General features: G+C 44.9%; 1 protein-coding gene across 4 annotated transcripts in view; it reads right to left on the bottom strand.

The window, feature by feature from the left end:
• Nucleotides 1-19325, bottom strand: part of Gnb1l (G protein subunit beta 1 like) — a 77872-nt gene extending 58547 nt beyond the window's left edge. For 3 of the 4 annotated variants that reach the window (XM_004628152.2, XM_023711843.1, XM_023711844.1), the window contains exons 1-2: nt 19185-19325; nt 18805-18908 (exon numbers count right to left, since the gene is read on the bottom strand). The gene's annotated coding sequence lies outside the window, so the exon portion shown is untranslated. The other variant, XM_023711842.1, reaches the window with a different exon arrangement.
• Between the last annotated feature and the right edge of the window lie 711 nt (nt 19326-20036).

Here is a 20036-nt window from a genome sequence, read left to right as displayed (position 1 = left end):
CCAGCCCTTTTTTTAACTTTCTAATGTGGAATAAGATGCTATTTAATTTTGTTCTTCCATAGCTAATATTTTTATGTATATGCTTTAATGACTTTTTTTCTTTACCATAAGTTTTGGACAATTTCATTTTTGTGTATCTTGGTATGATTTTATTCAAATTTCTTGTGCAAAAGGTTCATTTTTCTTGGAAATGTATTGTAAGTTCAACTAAATTCAGAAATTTTAAATCTTTAAATTTTTATTGCCTACCCTTTTCTACTTTGAGAATTCTAATTATATGAATATAAGTTTCTTGATTTTGACACAGAGTGAACTATTATGACTGATCTATAAATTCTTCATTTTTATTTTGAACAATTTTTATTGTTATATTCATTTAAGTTTGTAAATTATTTACAACGTGCAATCTATTATTAATCTCATGTTATGTATTCATTTCAGAAATATTTCTCTAAAATTCACTCTGTCTACATCTTATATCTTTCACATTTCAATATTTGTCTACAATTTTTTTTTTTTTTTTTTTTTTTGGTGGAACCAGGGATTGAACTCAGGCCCTTATGCTTGCCAGGGAAGTGCTTATTCTGCTGAGCCACCTCCCTAGCCCTTTGTCTACAATTTTTAATATGATATGTAATATTACTGATTTTTAATAGTTAATGAGAAAAAAACCTGTACACAGATATTTATAGTAATTCCATCCATAATCACCGCAAAACAGAAAATAACCTTTTTTTTTTTAAAATGCATACAGTACAGGGTATTCAGGGTCTCACTACACAAATCGGACTCATAGTGATCCTCCTGTTTTCAGCCTCCCAAGCGCTGGGATTACATCTGCGCTCCACAATGCCCACTCTCAATTGTCATCTCAGCACGCCCTGGGGATTGAACCCCAGTGCCTGTGCCTGCCTAAGCAGGTGCTTTAGTCCACTGAGCTATCTGGTCAGCCCCCAAATCACTATCTTATGTTGAATGGAATGGCATTCAGCAATAAGGAACAAACTATGAATAGATGTAACAATGCAGATAAATCTCCAGAGAATTATGTTTAGCAAAAAGCTACATACTGGGCTGGGGATAAAGCTCTGTGGTAATTTACTTGCCCAGCATGTAAGACCATGGATTCAATCCCCAGCATTAAACAAAACAGAATATTAAAACTAAAGCAGGGGCTGGAGTGATGGCTCAGTGGTCTAAAGCACCTACTTGGAACAAGCTTGGCAAAGCATCAGGGACCGCGGTTCAATCCCCCAGCACCACATGCCAGCCAGCCCCGCCCCCTGGTGGGCTGAGCTGGCCACACACACACACACACACACACACACACACACTCTCTCTAAATAAATGTTAAAAAAAAAAAAAAAGAAAAGAAATAAAATAAAACTAAAGCAAAAGGGCTGCATCTGGTACTACTGTATTTATACGCCATTCTGGAAAAGGCACAAATAAGGACATGGAGGACAGATCGGTAGCTGCTAGGGATTAGAGGAGGGAGAGTGGCTCAGGGACAAAGGGCTGTGAGGAGGATTTTTTTTCCTGCTTTTTTCTTTTATTATTTTTTAAAGAGAATGAAAAAGAGCTTTAAAAAATTAGAAACAATACAGAATTTCACTAAAAAAAGATAGGAATTCAACAATTGGTTGTGAATATTGTTATTTACATTTTAAAATAATACTGTTCAAAAGGAAAGAACAACTAGGATGAAGAAACAGAGAAAAAAAGGGGGAAGGGGGAAATATATACAATATATCTATACACAAGATAGCTAAGATAATTGTACTACTGATTTCTATTGGTTTATTGAAAGGAACAGGTAATGTTTAATCTTTGTAAAATTTTTTGACCAATTTTGCAAGCTTATTTCTGGTAATCTGAACAACTACTCTGAAGATAACAATATGCACTCTTCAAAGTAAAATAAAATTATAAAAAGAGAACAATATGCAATATAACAACCATTGTTGATTTCCTATCGTGTTTTGAAATTCTATTATTTTAATGTTTTTTTCTTTAAAATAAAAAATTAATTGCAAGTGTATATAATAATATTAATAAAATATCCATGAGTCCACACTGCAGTAAAAAAAAAAAAAAAGAATGAATGAATTCTACTTCATGTAGCTATTCTACTGTCAAGGAAGGAGCTTGAACTCCTACCCTTCAAGTGCAGGCTGAGCAGTGACCTGCTTCCGAATAGTACAGTACAGGAAAGGGGGAAAGTGTAACTTTTTAAAAAAATTATTTATTTATTTGGGTGTGTGTGTGTGTGTGTGTGTGTGTGTGTGTGTGTCCAGCTCAGCCCACCAGGGGGCGGGGCTGGCTGGCATGTGGTGCTGGGGGATTGAACCACAGTCCCTAAGCAGGGACTGTTCTAAGCAGGTGCTTTAGACCACTGAGCCATCTCACCAGCCCCAAGGGCAAGTGTAACTTTACATGGGACAATCCTAACAAACATTGCCTCTGCCACGTGATCAAGGTCAACATTAATAGTAGTAAGTCAGATTGATAATACGTACTAATGACATGATGTGAAACTATGAGAGTGGCACTTCATCTTTGTGATCTTTCACCCCAAAACTCATGACTTTGGTCATGAAAAAATTAGGCAACAAATCCAAGTGGGGTTCATTCTGAAAAATACTGGACAACTGCACCTCAAAATTGTCAAAGTCATCAACAATAAGGAAAGTCTAAGAAGACTATGACAGCCAAGAACAGCCTAACGAGATGAGTACATAGAATGTGGGATCCTGGGCACGATCCTGGAACAGAGCAAGGACATTAGTTACAAGCTCAGGAAACCTGAATACAGTCAGGGCTGTACTTAACAGCAGTGTATCAGTACTGGTGCCTCAGCTGTGCCCAACTTCAGATGTTTACAAGACAGGGTTCAGACTTGCTTTTACATACAAGCCCTGGGCCACTGCTCTCATGGTCATTTTCTAGGAGACTGTATTTCAAATAGAATATGCTGTATAATATTTGTGTGCTCTTTTTCTTGCGCTACAGTTATATTTAGTTTACTACTAAAATATGAAAACTTGGTTCTTAGATGTTCCTGGCTTAGGAGGCAATTCCTATTTCTGCTCATAATAACTATAAATAAATTTAATGCCAATTTTTAATGTTTCTTCCATTTAAAATAGCTCATCATCTTATTTCTGCCCCAACACAGATCAAAATCAACCATAGTAGCTCCTACAATAAGTTAGTCACCATCTGGTAAAGTGTTAGTGGATCATTTTGATCGGTATCCCTACTATTTCCAGAAGACACTTTCCAGTGCAAGCAGAGCAGCATGCTGGGGAAAGAAGACCAGCGCTGCTCTCCAGCCTGACTTGCTCCATCAATCTAAGATGGGAAGACTTAGGACCTACATACAGGTCTTTCAGACCAGTGGGAACATAGCCAAGACCACAAAGGCCAGGGAAGACACCCAATGACATAGAAGTGAGATGGCTTTCCTCCCACCTCTTGCTACCCAGCACTTCCCAAGCTACACCTGGAACCAGAAATATGTTCCCTGAATAGGACTATTTTTAGCAGAGGCCTCGTGGTTGTTCATACCCACCTTCCTGATGAGAACAGACAGCAGAAAGGCCTGAAATCTCAGAACTGGTCCAGCACTGAGACTTCACCTGGTATCTTTGTTCTCTCAGCCACCCTGCATATCCTACCCTACAGGATCACACACACCCCTTGGGCATCCAAACCCACTCACTGACTCACTGGCACACTGCCCAGCACTGCTGCTTCAAATCAGTGAAGTGCAGGAAGATCCAGGGAACTCAGTAGACATGCATACAGCCCATCAGGAACCAGCTCTAACACCCTCTGGGAATCATCCCCATGTCAGACATGGCCTTCTGCCATGAGGGTCAGTATAGCTTCTTCTTCTTTTTTTTTTTTTATTTTTTTTTTATTTTTTTAGTATAGCTTCTATAGCCTTGAGTCTCTGCCCAAGACAGGGTGGGGGCCGGGGAGATAGCTCAGTGGAATAAGCGCTTCCCTGGCAAGTGCAAAGGCCTGAGTTCAATCCCTGGTTCTGGAAAAAAAAAAAAAAAAAAATGATGACAGGGTGGGAATGGCCTGGGAAGAGACACTCAGGCCTCCAAGGAGTGGTCTTACAATAAATAACAACAAGGACACAGTCCCTTCCTGAGAGAGGCCAGACCTGTCCATATGGGCTGCAGAAAAGCTGCACTCCTGATGAAAACAAGGGAAGATACAAGCCTGCTGGGATAGCAAGATCCTATTACCTGGCACTCATAGCCACAAAGAACTGGATATGCTTCCAGGCCAAGAAAAACATACCTCACCTCTGGTCCATGGGTTGCCAGAGATGGCCATGAGGGGTACCCACATCTCTGCTGCACAGGTCCAGTTTGGGAAGGACCAAAGCAGGACAGACCAGCTCCGGTACCAGCCACAGCCACAGCCTTAGCCTTGCCTGTGTCCACCCAGTTCCTCCCTGGCCCTGAGCATGGGAAGCAGATCTGGCCATAGTAACTCAGACTGCACAAAGAAACCATTTCTGGAATGGGGCTCCATTTGGCAATTCAGAGTCAAAGGCGCACTTCATAGCTCCTTTCCAAATCCCGTGCATTGTCAGGGCCCTTTCCCCTTTGAAGCCTTGCTGAGTGATTGAAGCGTCTACTTTCTGAGGGACAGATAGCACAGGGCCGGTAATCTGACTCTAAGCCACGGGATAAAGGTAGTTTGTTTCCTCTCAGCCAGTCTGTCAACACCTCCTCAGTAATTAGCCCTAATTATTACAAAGGGCCAGCCTCCCATTCGGTTATTAAATCAGAAATAGTATCATGGCCGGGCATCTGTCAGCACCCTGACTGGCGACCTTCGATTCATTGAATCCTCTGTCAGTATCCGCTTTGGGAAGTGCCCAGGCGGGCAGGGAGGCAGTGGCTTCAAAGATACAGATCCTGGAGAGGAATTCCGGGAAGGCAGGGAGGGTGGTGCAGCGTAGCCCACTGGCAAGGTGGGAGCCAAGGATCTTCCCCAAGGCAGTGAAGACATACTCCAATCAGTCATTCTACCTGCCATGGCACACCCCTGCCAATCTATGTGGGGAAAAAGGATGGAGGTGATAAAGCGCACTCCCTAATGGTCCCTTCCCCTGAAGGAAAAGGCTTCCCCCACACTGCCTTAGGCACATCTGTCTCCAGAGGCAGAAAGGCTGCAGCCTTGACTGTCAGCTTTGCCTGGGGCCCAGGGAGCCCCTCAACTGACTCAGTAACGGTTTACAGTGAAAACACTAGGAGGTGAGTCAGGCCCTATTCTGCACTCAAGCCTGCCTGGGCACCCCGTTGGCAGAGCATCACCTGGAAGCCAAAATGCAAAAGCTGAGTTCTAGCTATACACTTAATTTCCATGCCGAGGCCCATGGCACTATGGCCCTGAAGATTCTGCAGGAAAGATGAAATCCTCAACAGCCAGATCCAAGCCTTTCCCTTCATGCAGAAATGGGAGGCTTATGCTACAACGAGGCCTTCTGCTCCTACAGAGCAGTACTGTCTGAATCCCTGAGGAGGTCACCACTCTAACGGGATTCAGGGCCACAACAAACAGTTGGCACTGACTTCATCTCCCTTGGTGCAGTGCCTGACCCCAATCCCTCCATGACTCCTCAGCAGTAGCAAGCCAGACAGCACCCAGCACAATGCTCCAGCAGGTATGCGTGCAATCATTCTAGACAGGCCCTAGTGATTGGGGGGAGCGGTGACACAGAAAAACTTATAGACCTGTCTTCCTGAACTGTCTTGATTGCAAGAGACACAGCTTGTGCAGTGGGCGTGGTCCCCAAGCAGAGGCTATCATGGTCCTTGCACCAGCCTACCTTGCCTCCTTTTTAGTGGTGCCTGTTGGGTACTCAACCAGCACTGAGTCCCTGTGGCCAACTGTCCCATTAACAGGGCCAGTCCAGCTAGGGCAGAAGGGATATGCTCAGAGACAAGAACATGGCTGGTTCTCTTCCCTGGTGCTGTCTGAAAGCTACCTGGCTGGAACACGTGAGCGGTGATGGACCAGATGACCTGAGCACATGAAGGGTGCCGGGCCAGATGATGTCAGTGTGCAAAGACAACCTTCAGTGGCAGATGCTGAGCAGGGCTGAAGCTATACACCACAGACTGAGCTGAGAAGCCAAGTCAGGGTGAGAGGCGGGCAGCTTTCTCATGAATGTCTCAAGCAGCAGCTAAGGACGTCCACTGTCCCAGGATCAGATCCAAGTAGCCTGCAAGAAGGCAGGAAGGAAGCTCCACTGATGGGGCATTTTTAGCCAGCCTGCCCCACGCAGTTACTGGCAGAGGTGGGAAGCCAGCCAGCAATGAGCTACTGGCCTTTCTGTCTCGGGAACACATGGAAAACTTGCTGCTGTGCAGGAAGCATGATGTTCCCATTTGTGAGTTAGAGCCAGCTCTGCAGCCCACCCATCAGGAAGCCCAGTCCACTAAGGATACAAGTTATGATAAAGGGCCAACTCCATAGCACAACTCATCCCAGCCCCCAGGATGTAAGATATCACCTGAGAATGCCTGCTGAGTTCTCAGCCACCTATCTGCTTTCACTGTCCACCTTTCCCCCAGAAGGTTAGGGCTGACCCAAAAGCCCCAGGTCTCTACACTGTACAGACAGATAAACAGGGACAGAATGAAGAAGGGAAAAATTCAGACATAGCTTTCCAACCAGTCAGTGAGCCCATCAATGCTAAGAGAAAAGAAACTGGCAAGTACACGTTCACTCACCCCTACATGTCCAGCCCTATGATGTGGGAGTCTAGGAGAGAATTCTAAGAACATCTCTGAGGCCAGGGATCCTCCCATACTGAAATCATCACCACCCACTCTTTCCTGAACAGGGATCTGAGGCCCCTCTACAGAGGACACCATGGCCCAAAGAGAAACTAAGGGAGCTCAGGGCTCCTACTGCAAATGAGAGGGAGCTTGGCCAGGATGGCCACAGACATGGCCCCTCCAGAGCCCTGTGAAATGTTGCTGGAGTTGGGCAAAGGGCATACCATGGCTTTCTACTCACCCTCTCACTTTATGTTTATAAACTAATTATTTTAAAAGCTACCAGGAACAATAGATTGATATCTAAAGTTGGATTTTTTTTCTAAATTCTAGAGGGAAATAAATACAGTTAACATTGCATCTCAGAGATGAATTTTTAAGTTATACAGTAGCATAACCAGTTGGAAAACATTTCCTTCAGGAATAGAGATATGTGGAAATTTAAGTACTAGATCTGTACTTTTATAATTATTTTTATGAGTTCATTGCAAGAGATGTTGTAAATAGTGGTGTGTATAATTCAACAGTACCTATAATATTCAAATGATGGAACTAAACAAAAAAAGGGGATATATAAATGAATGTCCATTTTGTATCTGTGTATTCAAAATGGTTAGGATAGATACATAGTTACATTCTCTTAATGAATAGAGGGATTTGTTGTGATAGTGTTTGTAAATAGGATATCATGTCTGCATCTTGTACAGCAAATAACCACTAGGAAGAAGGTATGCAGTGTGTTAATTATTGAAACTGTCCTACCAATATAATTTGAAACTGTCTCATTGCTGTTTGTCTCTCAATAAAATTATGGAAAAAAATAAATTAAAAAAAATAAAAATAAAAGCTACCAGGGCAATGAAAACAGAACAGTGATGAATGTTTCCCTACAAGAAAATCAAGGCTACTTATAAAACTAGAATACAGGATAGACCAGGCCACAGACCTTGCGGGCTAATGTGACCAGGATAGTACTGAGAAGCTGATACTGGGGCAGTCCATGCACTATGGAAAAAGGAGAAATGGGATCCCCTATTGGTCAGGATACAACAGGTTCTGCTCTGTACGACCTAAGTCCCCAATTCAGTGACCTCACACATCAAAAATTTATTTCTTCTCACATTACATATCCATTGAGGTTGGCAAAGAGGCTCTGTCCATCACAGGCCCTCAATGACAACAGCGGACACTCCTCCAATGTATCAACAAGGAGGCTCCAGGTTTAATGTAAAAGGCAAGACATTAGAAGGTGGAAAAGCAGGGTTGTCTTTAAACCTCAGATAGGGAAAGATTCCTTAAATAAAAAGCAAAGAAGCCCCACAGAACATGGGAACTGCCTGCTTGAGGGCAGAAACTTTGCTATTTTGTCACCAACACAGGCTCTAGGCCCCAGAAGGACTCCGCACATGGCCAGACAACAGCTCACTGCCCAAAATTACAAAAATAAAATAAATAAATAAATAAACCTATCCTGAGCATTTTTATAGGCTGAGTTGCATCCACTTAACTTCTTACACTGAAGTCATAACTCCTAGTATGTCAGAATGTGATTCTATTTGAAGATGGATCTTTAACTGATGATTATAGTAAAATAATACCAATAGGGTAGGCTCTGATCCAACATGTCTGGTGTCCTATAAGAAGAATTTAGGACAGAATTGCACAGAAGGATTATTTGAAGACTAAGGAACAAGACAGATATCTGTAAGCCAAGCAGAGAGGCCTAAGGAGAAGTCAGCTCTGCCCACATCTTTATCTTGGACTTCTAGGCTCCAGAACTCTGATAAAAATGTCTATTTGACCCTCCCAGTCTATGGTGTTTTGTCATGACAGTTTGCAAGAAACTAACAGAGTCTCTTCCTGTAGGCCCATTTCTCTTCCAGGGTGGCAATACTCAACTGCACACTGAACAGGTGGCTGCTCAAACACCCTAGTACTGATTTACTGTCCTTATAAGAGAACCTGAGGGGGCTGGGAAGATAGCTCAGTGGTCTAAGAACCCCGTTGGCAAGTTCAGGGACAAGTTTTATCCCCAGTACAACATGCCGTGCCAGCCCCAAAACCCCAGGTGTGCCATGCTGGCCACCAAAACCAGGTGTAGTGGTGCACACCTATAATTCCAGTGCTGGGGAGGCTGAGACAGCAGGATCACTATGAATCTGAGCTTCACAGTGAGATCCTATACCAAATAAATTCATTAATTAATTAAACAAAAAAAATTTTAAAAAGAGAGAGAACCTGAGGAATTCAGGCACAGCTCTGTGGCTTACTTTGGCCATGGAGCATGAATAAGGTGACACATATCCCCTCTGGCTCACTGTGATTTCCTCATAACTGTGATTGTGGAGAACTGTGTCCAGATGGCGCTCCTGTCAGCATGAGTCCTTAAAGGATTGCAGAGGGCAGACTGGGTCCCAGCCCCTCCTGCTGGACGTTTTGAGTGAAAAGAAAATGAGTAGCAAGCCCATTTCTGGAGGCTTTAATAACCACAGCACAATCTGGGTCATGTTCATGGACACTATAGGAGTAATATCTTTATTTTCAAGTTATTCCATTTTTGCTGTTCATAATGCAATAAGGCCCAGATTAGGCACTGTATGGTCACCATCCTCAATCAACCTTCCTGACCACCCAATAGAACAAACTATTTTAACAATCAGAGACCAGGTAAGGTGGTAAGGTATAGCTAATTTCAAGCTCCCTCCTGAAACCTGCATCCCACAATGGTGCTGTACCATGACTATTCGTCCCATCAGCCTCCATCCATCTGAGCAAAAGGTCAGAGCGTGTGTGCACCTCAGAGTGTTACATGACCCAACTAAAGTATTTTATGTACCTACCAACAGCATTTAAAAAAAAGCCTATTTCTCTGCGCCTTCAGCAATTATAGGTATCTAAAACTCTTAAAATCCTAGAATCACAAGCAAAAACACCCAAAAAATATTTACTCTATTTTCCCATAGAAGTCTTATGACTTTTTAAAATGTTGACATCTTTAATCCATCTGGAATATATCTTGGCTCCAAAAATGAGGGAAGTTCTCAGTTTTACTATTTTCCAGATAAGACAACCTGTTGTCCCAAATGCTTTCATTAAATAACCCCCATCAAGTTGAAATGTTCAGTATACTAAATTTCCCTAGTCACATGGCTCTATTTCAATTTCACTGTTTTGTTACCTCTCCATCTTAATATCCAAGCACTGAAGCTTAATAAAATATTCCAATATCTCAGAGGATCTTATCCTCAGCACTAGTTGTTTTATGATTTCCCTTGGAGACAAATACTTGAAAAACCTTCCACCAGCAACCACCGTATTTGTCCCAAGGGAAGAAATTCTCAGGGAATTTCAAGGGAAATAAGAGACAGACACTAATCTGGAAGGTAGGCTCCTCTGCACATCCAGCAAGTTGTCCCAGGTTCTGTGGCTACTGGAGAACCCTCATCTGGGTCATCTACCCTATGTATAGGGATGAATGACAGCATAGAGCCTCCTCTCCTGGTCCTTGATGAGCTTCCTTTTCTTTCTTTCTTTCTTTCTTTCTTTTTTTTTTTTTTTTGGTGGAACTGGGGATTGAACTCAGACCCTTGCGCTTGCCTGTACTGAGCTATCTCCCCGGCCCCTCAAGCTTTCTTTTCTAAGGAGCATGAAAGCAGCTCAGTAACTGCCTCTAACCCAAAGCAGATACTGCTGCTGGTGCTTAAAACCAAAAGCCACCTTACCAGACCACGTACACTGCCTGCATAAAAGGCCAGACGAGAAGTCCCCACTGCTCTCTTTCATGCTACCTGCATAGGTACCCATAACTGGCAATTTGGCTACACTACTGCAAGGCCCTCCTTCCCTTCCTTTATGCCCAAACACAATGAATAAGACTCATTTTCTAAATTAAAAAACTAGGATTGGAGGTCCCATTTAACCCAACTATTTCCATTCTGGGTATTTTTTTCAGAACTGAAAACATCATACCACAGCAATATTATGTGCACCCATGTTTATAACAGTGCAACTTGCCATAGCTAAATCCTGGAAACAACCCAAATGGCCATCAACTGAGAATGGATAAAGATGTGGTATTCTTACACAATGGAGTATTACTCAGTTATAAAACAGGATAAATTTGAGGCTTTTGCCAGTAAATGGATGCAACTAAAGACTGTAATATATATGTATCCCCCCCCCCCCATTTTGTTCAGGGCCTCACTAAACAGCTCAGACTTGTTTTTCAGCTTCCCTCAGCCCTGGAATTACAGGCCTGCACCACCACACCTTGACTCTGTGGTCAGCTCTTGGGGGTGGGGCCAATGTGGCATATGCTGCAGAGAATCAAACCCTGGTCCCTGTGCTTACCTAAGCAGGCACTTAGGCCACTGAGCTATCTTGTTGGCCCTTAAGAGACCATACTCATAGGTGAAATAAATCAGACCCACATGTGCAAACGTCATATTGTCTACTTAGTGTGAGAACCTGAAAGAGAAAATAGAATCTGAAGGATACAATAGATAGTGGGAAAGGGAATGAACTTATTCAAAAAGAAAGAGTTACTGAACTGAAGGACAGGAGAGGAAATGGGAGAAAGAGGTATATCTATGTATGTAAGCATGGTGGTTTGGACAACTGTACTATGGATTTCTTCTGGTCTATGGAAAGGCAGTTAATGCTTAATTTGTTTTGTCTCCTTTTTTCAATTGTTTGTCCTTTTTTTCTTAATTTAATATGTATTATTTTTTTCTTCTTCCAATTTTGTATGCATATACCTGGTAACATGAAAAACTGGTTGGAAGACACTATGTATTACAATAATCATTGTGAAATTCATAGTAAGGGCTGGTGAGATGGCTCAGTGGTCTAGAGCACCTACTTGGAACAAGTTTGGCAAATAGTAAGGGCTGGTGAGATGGCTCAGTGGTCTAGAGCACCTACTTGGAACAAGTTTGGCAAACACAGGGACCGCGGTGCCATCCCCCAGCACCACATGCCGGCCGGCCCCGCCCCCTGGTGGGCTGAGCTGGCCACACACACACACACACACACACACTAAATAAATAAATGTTAAAAAAAAAAAAAGAAATTCATAGTAAGTGAAATTCTGTATCACTTGTAATTTTTGTCTTAATACTATTTTGTACTCTTTAAAAAAATAAAAAATGAAAATAAAATAAAAATAGAATACACAGACTCTCCCAAGTGTTTATCTTGCCTACCTAGAAAAAAATCCTGGGCTTGCCATGCCAGCCCCGCCCCTGGGGTACGCTAAGATGGCGATTGAGACTGGACATGGTGGCGTGTATTGGCCTGTGTGAGTTGTATTGGCCTGTAATCACAGTGCTTGGGAGACTGAAAACAAGAGAAGCAGTACAAATCCAATCTGTGTAGTGAGACCCTATAGACCCCATACTAAATACATTTAAAAAAAAAAAAAAGGAAAGAAAAAGATACCACTTAGGCCTCAGAGATACAGTAGATCATCAACCCAAGTCTCCAGGTCCTTCCTAGGACAGGTGTCAGCAAAGAAGATGAAATCTTGAAGGCATTCTTTTCAGCTATGCTAAATGGACAGAAAAGGCAGCAGTGTAGGGGCCAAGAAGAGGATGGAAAATGGTAGGGGGTCAGGTGCGTGACTGGGCTGTGCATCCCAGACAGCAGTTCCAGTGTCTATAAACATAGCTATGGGCAGCTCAGGCCTTAGCTGGAAGCGTGAGAACAGTTTACCCTAACCCTCTGTGACCCTGAACAAAGGACTCAGGCTTGGCTATCCATATCTGAACTTGGCTGTACATTGGTTTCTTCCATCAGCTTGATTGCTTATCTGAGTTGTATTGCTTCCTAAAAATAGCTTCCCACGTATTTCCAGCTGTTTTATATATAAAATCTCTATGGCTTAAAATATCTCACACCTACAACCATATGTACCCAGAGGCTTTAAAAAATTATTCAACGGGGGGCCTGCTCCTTAGCTTAGTTCGCTAAGTGACTGCTTCAAAAAGCAGTCTGGCTCAGGTTGCTGTGGGTCGATCCCCACAACTTAAGCCAGCCAAACCCACCCCGAAGGCATTCGGAGCAAAAAAAAAAATCCTTCTGCCATTGGACTGGGGAGATGGCTCAGTAGAATAAGTGCTTCCCTGGCAAGCGCAAGGGCCTGAGTTCAATCCTCGGTTCCGAAAAAAAAAAAAAAATTATTCAACAAAATCCCAACAATTTCTATTTTTCTGAAGTCTTTCCAGATGTATACTTATTGTTGTTTTTCCTATAACTGGTTGTATCTCCTGTGTTTCTACTTTGTCCTTCTATTTTCCAGGAATGTGTGTTTTCACAATTACAAAACTGAAAGGAGCTGAGGCTCTTATTTAAGCATCCCTGAAGTAGGCACATACTATACACTGCTCAGCTATAGCCTCAACCTCAGGCAAACTTGGCTTGAGGGAGCTTCCATAGTGATCTCATTCCATCCTTGTGCAGAACTGGTCTTTCTTCATTCCATTGCGGGTGGGGGTCCTTGTCACCCCTTCTTCCCTTCTCTTCAGCTCTCAGAAGTTGTTCTCAAGGCTGTTCTCCACTTGCTCAGCCTTCCATCTTTACCCACTATGTATATATAAATCCTTCCACCAAACCCTTCAGATTTCAAAGTCCCCAATGGGATACTGACCTGGGATGCTTGAGGTTGGGCCTCTATGCCGACAGAATGGGTGCAGACCTCCAAGGAAACAAAGCTCTTGTTAGCACCCACCACAAAGTCACTCAGCAGCTGATCTAACATGCATTTAACCAGTACCAACTGTGCACCCAGGACACAAAGCCAAGACAGAGGTCCTGTCTATGAGGTGCACATCTGCCAGATGTAAGTTATTTGCATCACTGGGGCTTAGTCATCAGCAAGAGTATACAGAGGAAGGCAAGGACTGCTGAAGAGCAGGATGGTGGGAGGGAAGTAAGGTATTTTAAGATGTACAATGTTTTGTTAATTTCTGAGGCTAACCACATGTGATGAGAATGCTACTAAAAAGAAAAGAGAATGCCTATAGTTGAGCCCAGCAAGGGGTTTGGATTCCTCCTTCCGGCATCTAAGGCCCCAACTGGTTGGAGCTTCTATAAATTCAAAGAGAAGCATAGCTCTTGGACAAGATGCCATCCAACTCAGGATGAAAGTACTGTTTCTGCCCTAGTTCTAGATATAGAATCAGTGTGTCCAATGATCAATGAAGAGATAAAAGAAACTGTGGCATATATACATAGTGCAGCGTTATTCAACAATTAAAAAACAGTGAAATACAGCTTAGTGTGGTGGTGCACACCCATTGGAAGGCTGATAAAGGAGGATCATCAAGAGTTTGAGGCCAGCCTGGGCTGAAAGAGACCATCTCAAAAGAAAAAAGGAGGGGCTAGGGATTTGGCTGGGGCTGGGGATTTGGCTCAGCAGTAGAATGCTTGCCTAGCAAGCTGGAAGCCCTGGGTTTGGTCCTTGGCACCAAAAACAAAAAATAAACCTCCCCTAAAAAAGTTCAATCAAAAGAAAAAAAGGAGAGGGGAAGGGAGGAGAGAAGAGAGGAAGAGAAAGAAATATTAGTAAAATGGATGAATGGAAGGAGAAAATATATTGAGTGAAATAAGTCAGACCTAAAAACAAATATCGCTGGCAGCACTTGATTATTGAAAGACACTGTCAAGTAAGTAAAAAGCCATAAAAAAAAAGACAAATATCACATATTCTTACACATGGAATTTAGAAGAGTTGATCTTACTGAAGTAGAAAAATAATTCATGGGGCTGGTGAGATGGCTCAGTGGTCTAAAGCACCTACTTGAAACAAGCTTGGCAAAGCACAAGGACCACGGTTCAATCCTCCAGCACCACATGCCAGCCAGCCCCGCCCCCTGGTGGGCTGAGCTGGCCACACACACACACACAATAAATAAATGTAATAAATAAAAATAAATAAATATTTTTTAAAAAAAAGAAAAGAAAAATAATTCATAATAATCACTAAAAGTTAGGAAGGAAAGAATGAAAAAGGCCATGTAGATGTTAGATAACAGATACCAGAATAAAGTTAGATGAAAGGAGTAAGTTCCAGGGCTCTACAGTAGAGCAGTGACTATAGCTTATAACAAGGAGCAGCATCATATTTCTTTTTACAAAGATCAAGAAGAGAGTTTAAAAAGTTCTAACACGAGGGATTTTTTTTTTTTTTTTTTTTTTTTTTTTTTGCAGTACCGGGGATTGAACTCAGGGCCTTGCGCTTGCCAGGCAAATGCTTATTCGACTGCGCTATTTCCCCGGCCCCAATAAATGTTTAAGGACACAGAAATGCCAAACATTCTGATTTGATATTACATTGTATATACTATATGTAATGAATTATCACAACATACCCCATAAACATAACACTGAAAGTGATATTTAAAAAAGTAATTTTCTCCATGTAGTCTTCTATACATTCCAACTTGGAGGTCACAAATGAAAGGAACAGGATGTAGGAGTGGAAAATAGAAGCAATATACTGTACAGAATCATCTCCCAACAAGACAAACGTGGCAGACCCAATCCAGTCCCAATGTCGAGAAATGTCAAGGGTAGTGGTGGGGTGAGTAGGTAGGTGGGGACAGGTAGTAACAAGATTGGTGTAAATATCTAATGGAGGCTGATCTATAGTATTACCCAACTAGTGGAAAGACAACACATCCAGAAAAACAGAAAAAAAGAGACTGTATATTCAGGTGAAAGGGGTGGATGATGCAGCTGGGAACCCAGCTGGAGTGGAAGATGTAGGCACAGGGCAAAGAGCTATATCACACCAATGCTGTAAGATGGAGTCTAAACACCTCCTCATTCAGCAACAGGACCATATGGAGTCATCAAGGACACTCTGTATGACTGGGACCAAGGGACTCTAATAGTGGCTACTTCATCACAAAGGGCACTGCTGTACCTGCCTGGGCCCTGTTCAGACTCAGGCATGTTCAGAACTTGACCAAATGGTGTCTACTGGGATCCCTGGGATGCCTAATGCCCCCTGTAGTACACAGGGTGTACCTCCTGTTCTTTATCTGTTCAGAAACCGCCTCTGTTTTCTGACTTTGCGGCAAGGGGAATCAGCAGATTTTAAAGGTATAGTGATAGGTTTATAGGTTCCTCCCTCTGGCTAGGTGGCTACTGGCCCCACAAGACCAAGATCAGGGCTATAGGCTGAATTTGACAGGGCAGGACACTCCGGAGATCCAGGGATGTTCTTCTTGGGCAGCTGCTGCTTCTTAGAATTGGACCTGGACACAGCAGGGGTGGCCAAAACAGCTGGTTCAGGCCTGAGAATAGTGCCCAGGTTGAGTGCTAGAGCCTCTAAGAACTGTCTCACTAATGGTGGTAGTGAGGACACTGTGGTATGGTCCTCAGCTAAACTGTTTAAAAAAAAAAAACCTACTAGATATCCCCCACAGATGTTGTAATCATCAAGCAGGGACAGGTCCCACCAAAGGGGTGGGAGGAGGGCCAGGCCTAGGGTTAGCCCATCAGGTGTCCAAGGATCTCACAAACACAGTTCAAGTTGTCCTGGTGGTGCTTGAAGTAAAAGCATATGAAATCTCCCAAATGGGCCAAAAAGTAATCTAGCAGGCATGTGGAGTCATCCAAGATGCCTGGGTGTCAGATGGGCTTTCAGTCAAAGTCAATCCTGAAGAGGCAGCCATTCACACAGTTTGGAAGGGGGGCAGATTTCTGTGGGCTTTTACCACTGGTAAAATTGTTAGCTGCACTCTTCTGCTCCATGGTTGTGCACACATAGATAGGCAGCACACAATAAAACAGAGAAGGATCAGGTGGACAGGGCGTGGGAGACCCAGCCGTTCCAGGAAAGTAAGTGCTGAGGACCAAGGAGCTGATAGCTGCAGCCTCAGGAGAGCAGAGGAGAGCCGAAGGGACTGTCAGAGGCAGGCCATCATCTAAGGCAATCTGTCCAAAAACAAGGTAGAGAAGAGCAGAAACGAGGTCCAACCACTGCCACCAGCAGGAAGAGGCAATAAGCAGGTAAACCCTTATTTCTGACTAGGATCCCTGAGTAGAAAAGGGGGCCCAGGAGGCTGCCCTGAGAAGTCCAAGAAAGCAGATAAATGCCATCTGCAACTTTCAAGGTAACTGTGTAGGACAGATGCTGTCAATCTCACAAGAGGAAAAATGGTCAGATTGGAATGATACAGGAAGTTCAGGACAATGATAGTAGCACCTTTTTTTGTTGTTGTTGTTTCCGGAACCAGGGATTGAACTCAGGCCCTTGTGCTTGCCAGGGAAGCACTTATTCTACTGAGCCATCTCCTTGGCCCCCCGATAGTAGCACCTTTTAAATAAATTCTGTACTCATATCAAACATTATCATCTTCCCCCCACATGAGGTTGGTACTATTATTGTTACTGAGGCAGAGCCATGGATCAACTTGTCCTATGGCCACACATTAATTACTAAATGACAAAGAAAGCAGCAGAATCTGGCTGTAGAGACCAGAAGCTTAACCATATCATGCAGGTTATAGACTATGCTTCAGTCTGCTAAGTAGGCTCCTGGCCACCCCAAACACTATAAACCACTAAGTACACAGAGCATGTCATAGGTTCTTGCATATCCCAGGACCAGTCACACCCTATAGAAACAGGGCACTTGCTATTACACTTTCTGCCTCAGCACCCATGCGCTGTGCTAAGTGCTGCCTGCAGGCAATGTCATACCCAAACACACCTCCCTACATTTCCCATCCAACCAGCAGCCTGGCATTCTAATCCCCAAACATGTAATCCTGAAAACACACTTGATGTGTTTACTCCCACCAGATTAGCTACCTGTACCAAAGCTCTGAACCTGCCCCTCCCTGCCTCCAGCAATGGTCATCAAAGAGACTCAAACTATTAGTAGCTACAGTTCCCTCCTAGAAGAAAGGACCCCTCCTCTGGGGCTTTCTTCCACGGCCCTCTCCTCAAAGTCTCTAGAGAGGGAGATGCACTCATGAACTTCATGAAATATTTTGTGCTTTACCCCTGTACACACACCCTAGTCCTCCACCAACTTACACCTATGAGCCCAAGGCTTGAACATACCTTCATGCCTAGTTTCCTGTGTTTACTAAACCCCCAGTTCCCCTGGGGAGGCATAGCTATGTTGGTCTTTCTGCCCAGTTCCTCCCAGGTGGCCTGCAATACATGAAGCTTTCAGGGACACTGGCACTTACTTCTACTACCCAAATATTGTGGAACACCTCCCACTTCTGCCTGAAAGTGTACCCATTGTCCCTGCCCTCCTACCCTAATGCCAGAAAACACTAGGGCCTGTGGAAGCAGTACCCACTGAACAGCCCACCACTGAGTTCTAAAAAAGTAGTTCCCACAATTCAGGCCCCAGAGCCCAGCAAGGACCCAAAGGCTAGTGTCAGGCTGTCCACTAGAGCCAATTTCTATGCTGGTGAGCCAGGCTGCTACTCAAGATTTCTGTCCTCCCTTCTTGCCAGTTTTCACCTCCCACTCAGACTAGGAATCTTAACTATTACCCTCTCCACTCACCTGCATATCTGTGTGCCCCTTGCAGCCTCAGGAAAAAGTCTCTTCTACATCAGCAAGCCATGCTCTGGCCTAAGCCTTCTTAACCCTTAACCTTCCTAATCCTGGGCCAAACCCTGACCATTTTGGGAACCCTAGTCATCCCATGTCTCCCAGGACTAATCAGTTTGTTTTATCTCTCCCTTTATTCTCCCCACCACATCTAGCACTGGGAAATTTTGGTCCTTCACCTGGACTGGACTGCGTTCCACTGAAAGACCAGGGCCCTTGAGGAACTTGCTTCCTTGCCTCTGCAAAGCCAAAGGCAGCTCTCGGAACGCTGGAGCATTCTCTGCTCCAAGGAGCCTCAGGAATAGAACTAAGCCTACGAGGGCGGACGACCGCACAGTCCTCCCTCTCCCCAGCAGTCGCATGGAGGAGGTAAGACCTCACAAGCCCCACAGCTTGAAGGGCCACCTACCTGCGAACACGCGAGAAAGGATTCAGGATCCACAGTTGGAGACAGGACGCTGTTGGAGACAGCTCTCCCTGGTCTGCAGGGGAGAGCTACAGTCCAAGCATCATCTAGAAAGTAGAGAACGAGATGGGCCTGAGCGAGGCAGGCGGAGAGCCGCCGCGATGTTCCCGAAGCAGCGAAAATAGCCCAAAAGTCTCCGCCACCCCACACAACAAACAGACCAAGAAATAGAGGCCCCAGGCCAGGTCGCTGGGAGCCTGACCAGGGGCTTAGAGCGCCCCCCAGCCGGCAGGAAACTGGGAAACGACGGAGAAGGCTCCTCTCCGGACTGCGCAACGCAAGGTTCTCCCGCCGACCGCCCCGTCTCGCGCGGGAACACTAACCATCCGAAATTGCCGACCGCAGATTCCAGCAGTTAGCAGCCCAAGACTCAACCACGTCGCTCAGCCACTCCCCCAGCGCGCGCGCGGCCACTCCGGGCGTCTTCACACAAACTCCCGGTACGACCTACGCCGGGCGCGGGCGCGCGCTCTGCCCGCCGCGCCTGCGCCGTGCGCCTTGGAGCCTCCGCCGCGCAGGCGCTCCCAGGCTCGGTCAGCGCGGCGCGCGGGGTGATGGGAACGCTCGCGTGGTACCCGGGCGCTCGGAGATGGGCGCTCCGAGTTGCACTGGAGCTGTTGGCTAGCAGCAAATTCTAGCTTTAATTCTCTTGCACCCGCTGTAAGTTGCAGCAGCGGAGATCATAGGGCTGGACAGTGCTGTCTTAACCCTCGGTAGTGCCTTCGAGTCAGCTGAACACCGGAGGAGCTCCTGGGCAGCGCAGCGGGTGGCGGGGGGTGTAGGACACGCCTGCGGGTCGAGTGTTTCGGGAGGGTGTGAGCACTGAGGGCCTGCAGAGCCCTTGGGCCTCGTGAGCCCTCCGCGGGCGTGGCAGGCCCACAAAGTGCGTCCTACCACCCACTGTCTGTGCAGGCAACCTAGTCAGGACCTGGGTTACGTACTTCCAGCACAGACAGGCAGCCAGGACAGGCTGGCCTCAAGGACACTCCACTTACCTGCCTAGGGGCTGCTGGCAGGGTCTGTGGGATTTCTCTAGTGGGTGGATCCAGAGAGGACAATTAGGGCTGGCTGTCAAGGTCTCTCCACAGGGCCAGGCCCATCGCAAGCATGCCACCCAGCAGGACTCAGCACTTTGGAAACGAGAAAGATTGTGTGCTTCTTAAGTGCACCTTGAG

This window comes from Octodon degus, unplaced genomic scaffold (genome assembly GCF_000260255.1).
Source record: "Octodon degus isolate 3935 unplaced genomic scaffold, OctDeg1.0 scaffold00021, whole genome shotgun sequence".
Lineage (NCBI taxonomy): Eukaryota > Metazoa > Chordata > Mammalia > Rodentia > Octodontidae > Octodon > Octodon degus.
Note: the sequence above shows the minus strand (reverse complement) of the source record. Positions and strands in the feature narration are given on the sequence as shown.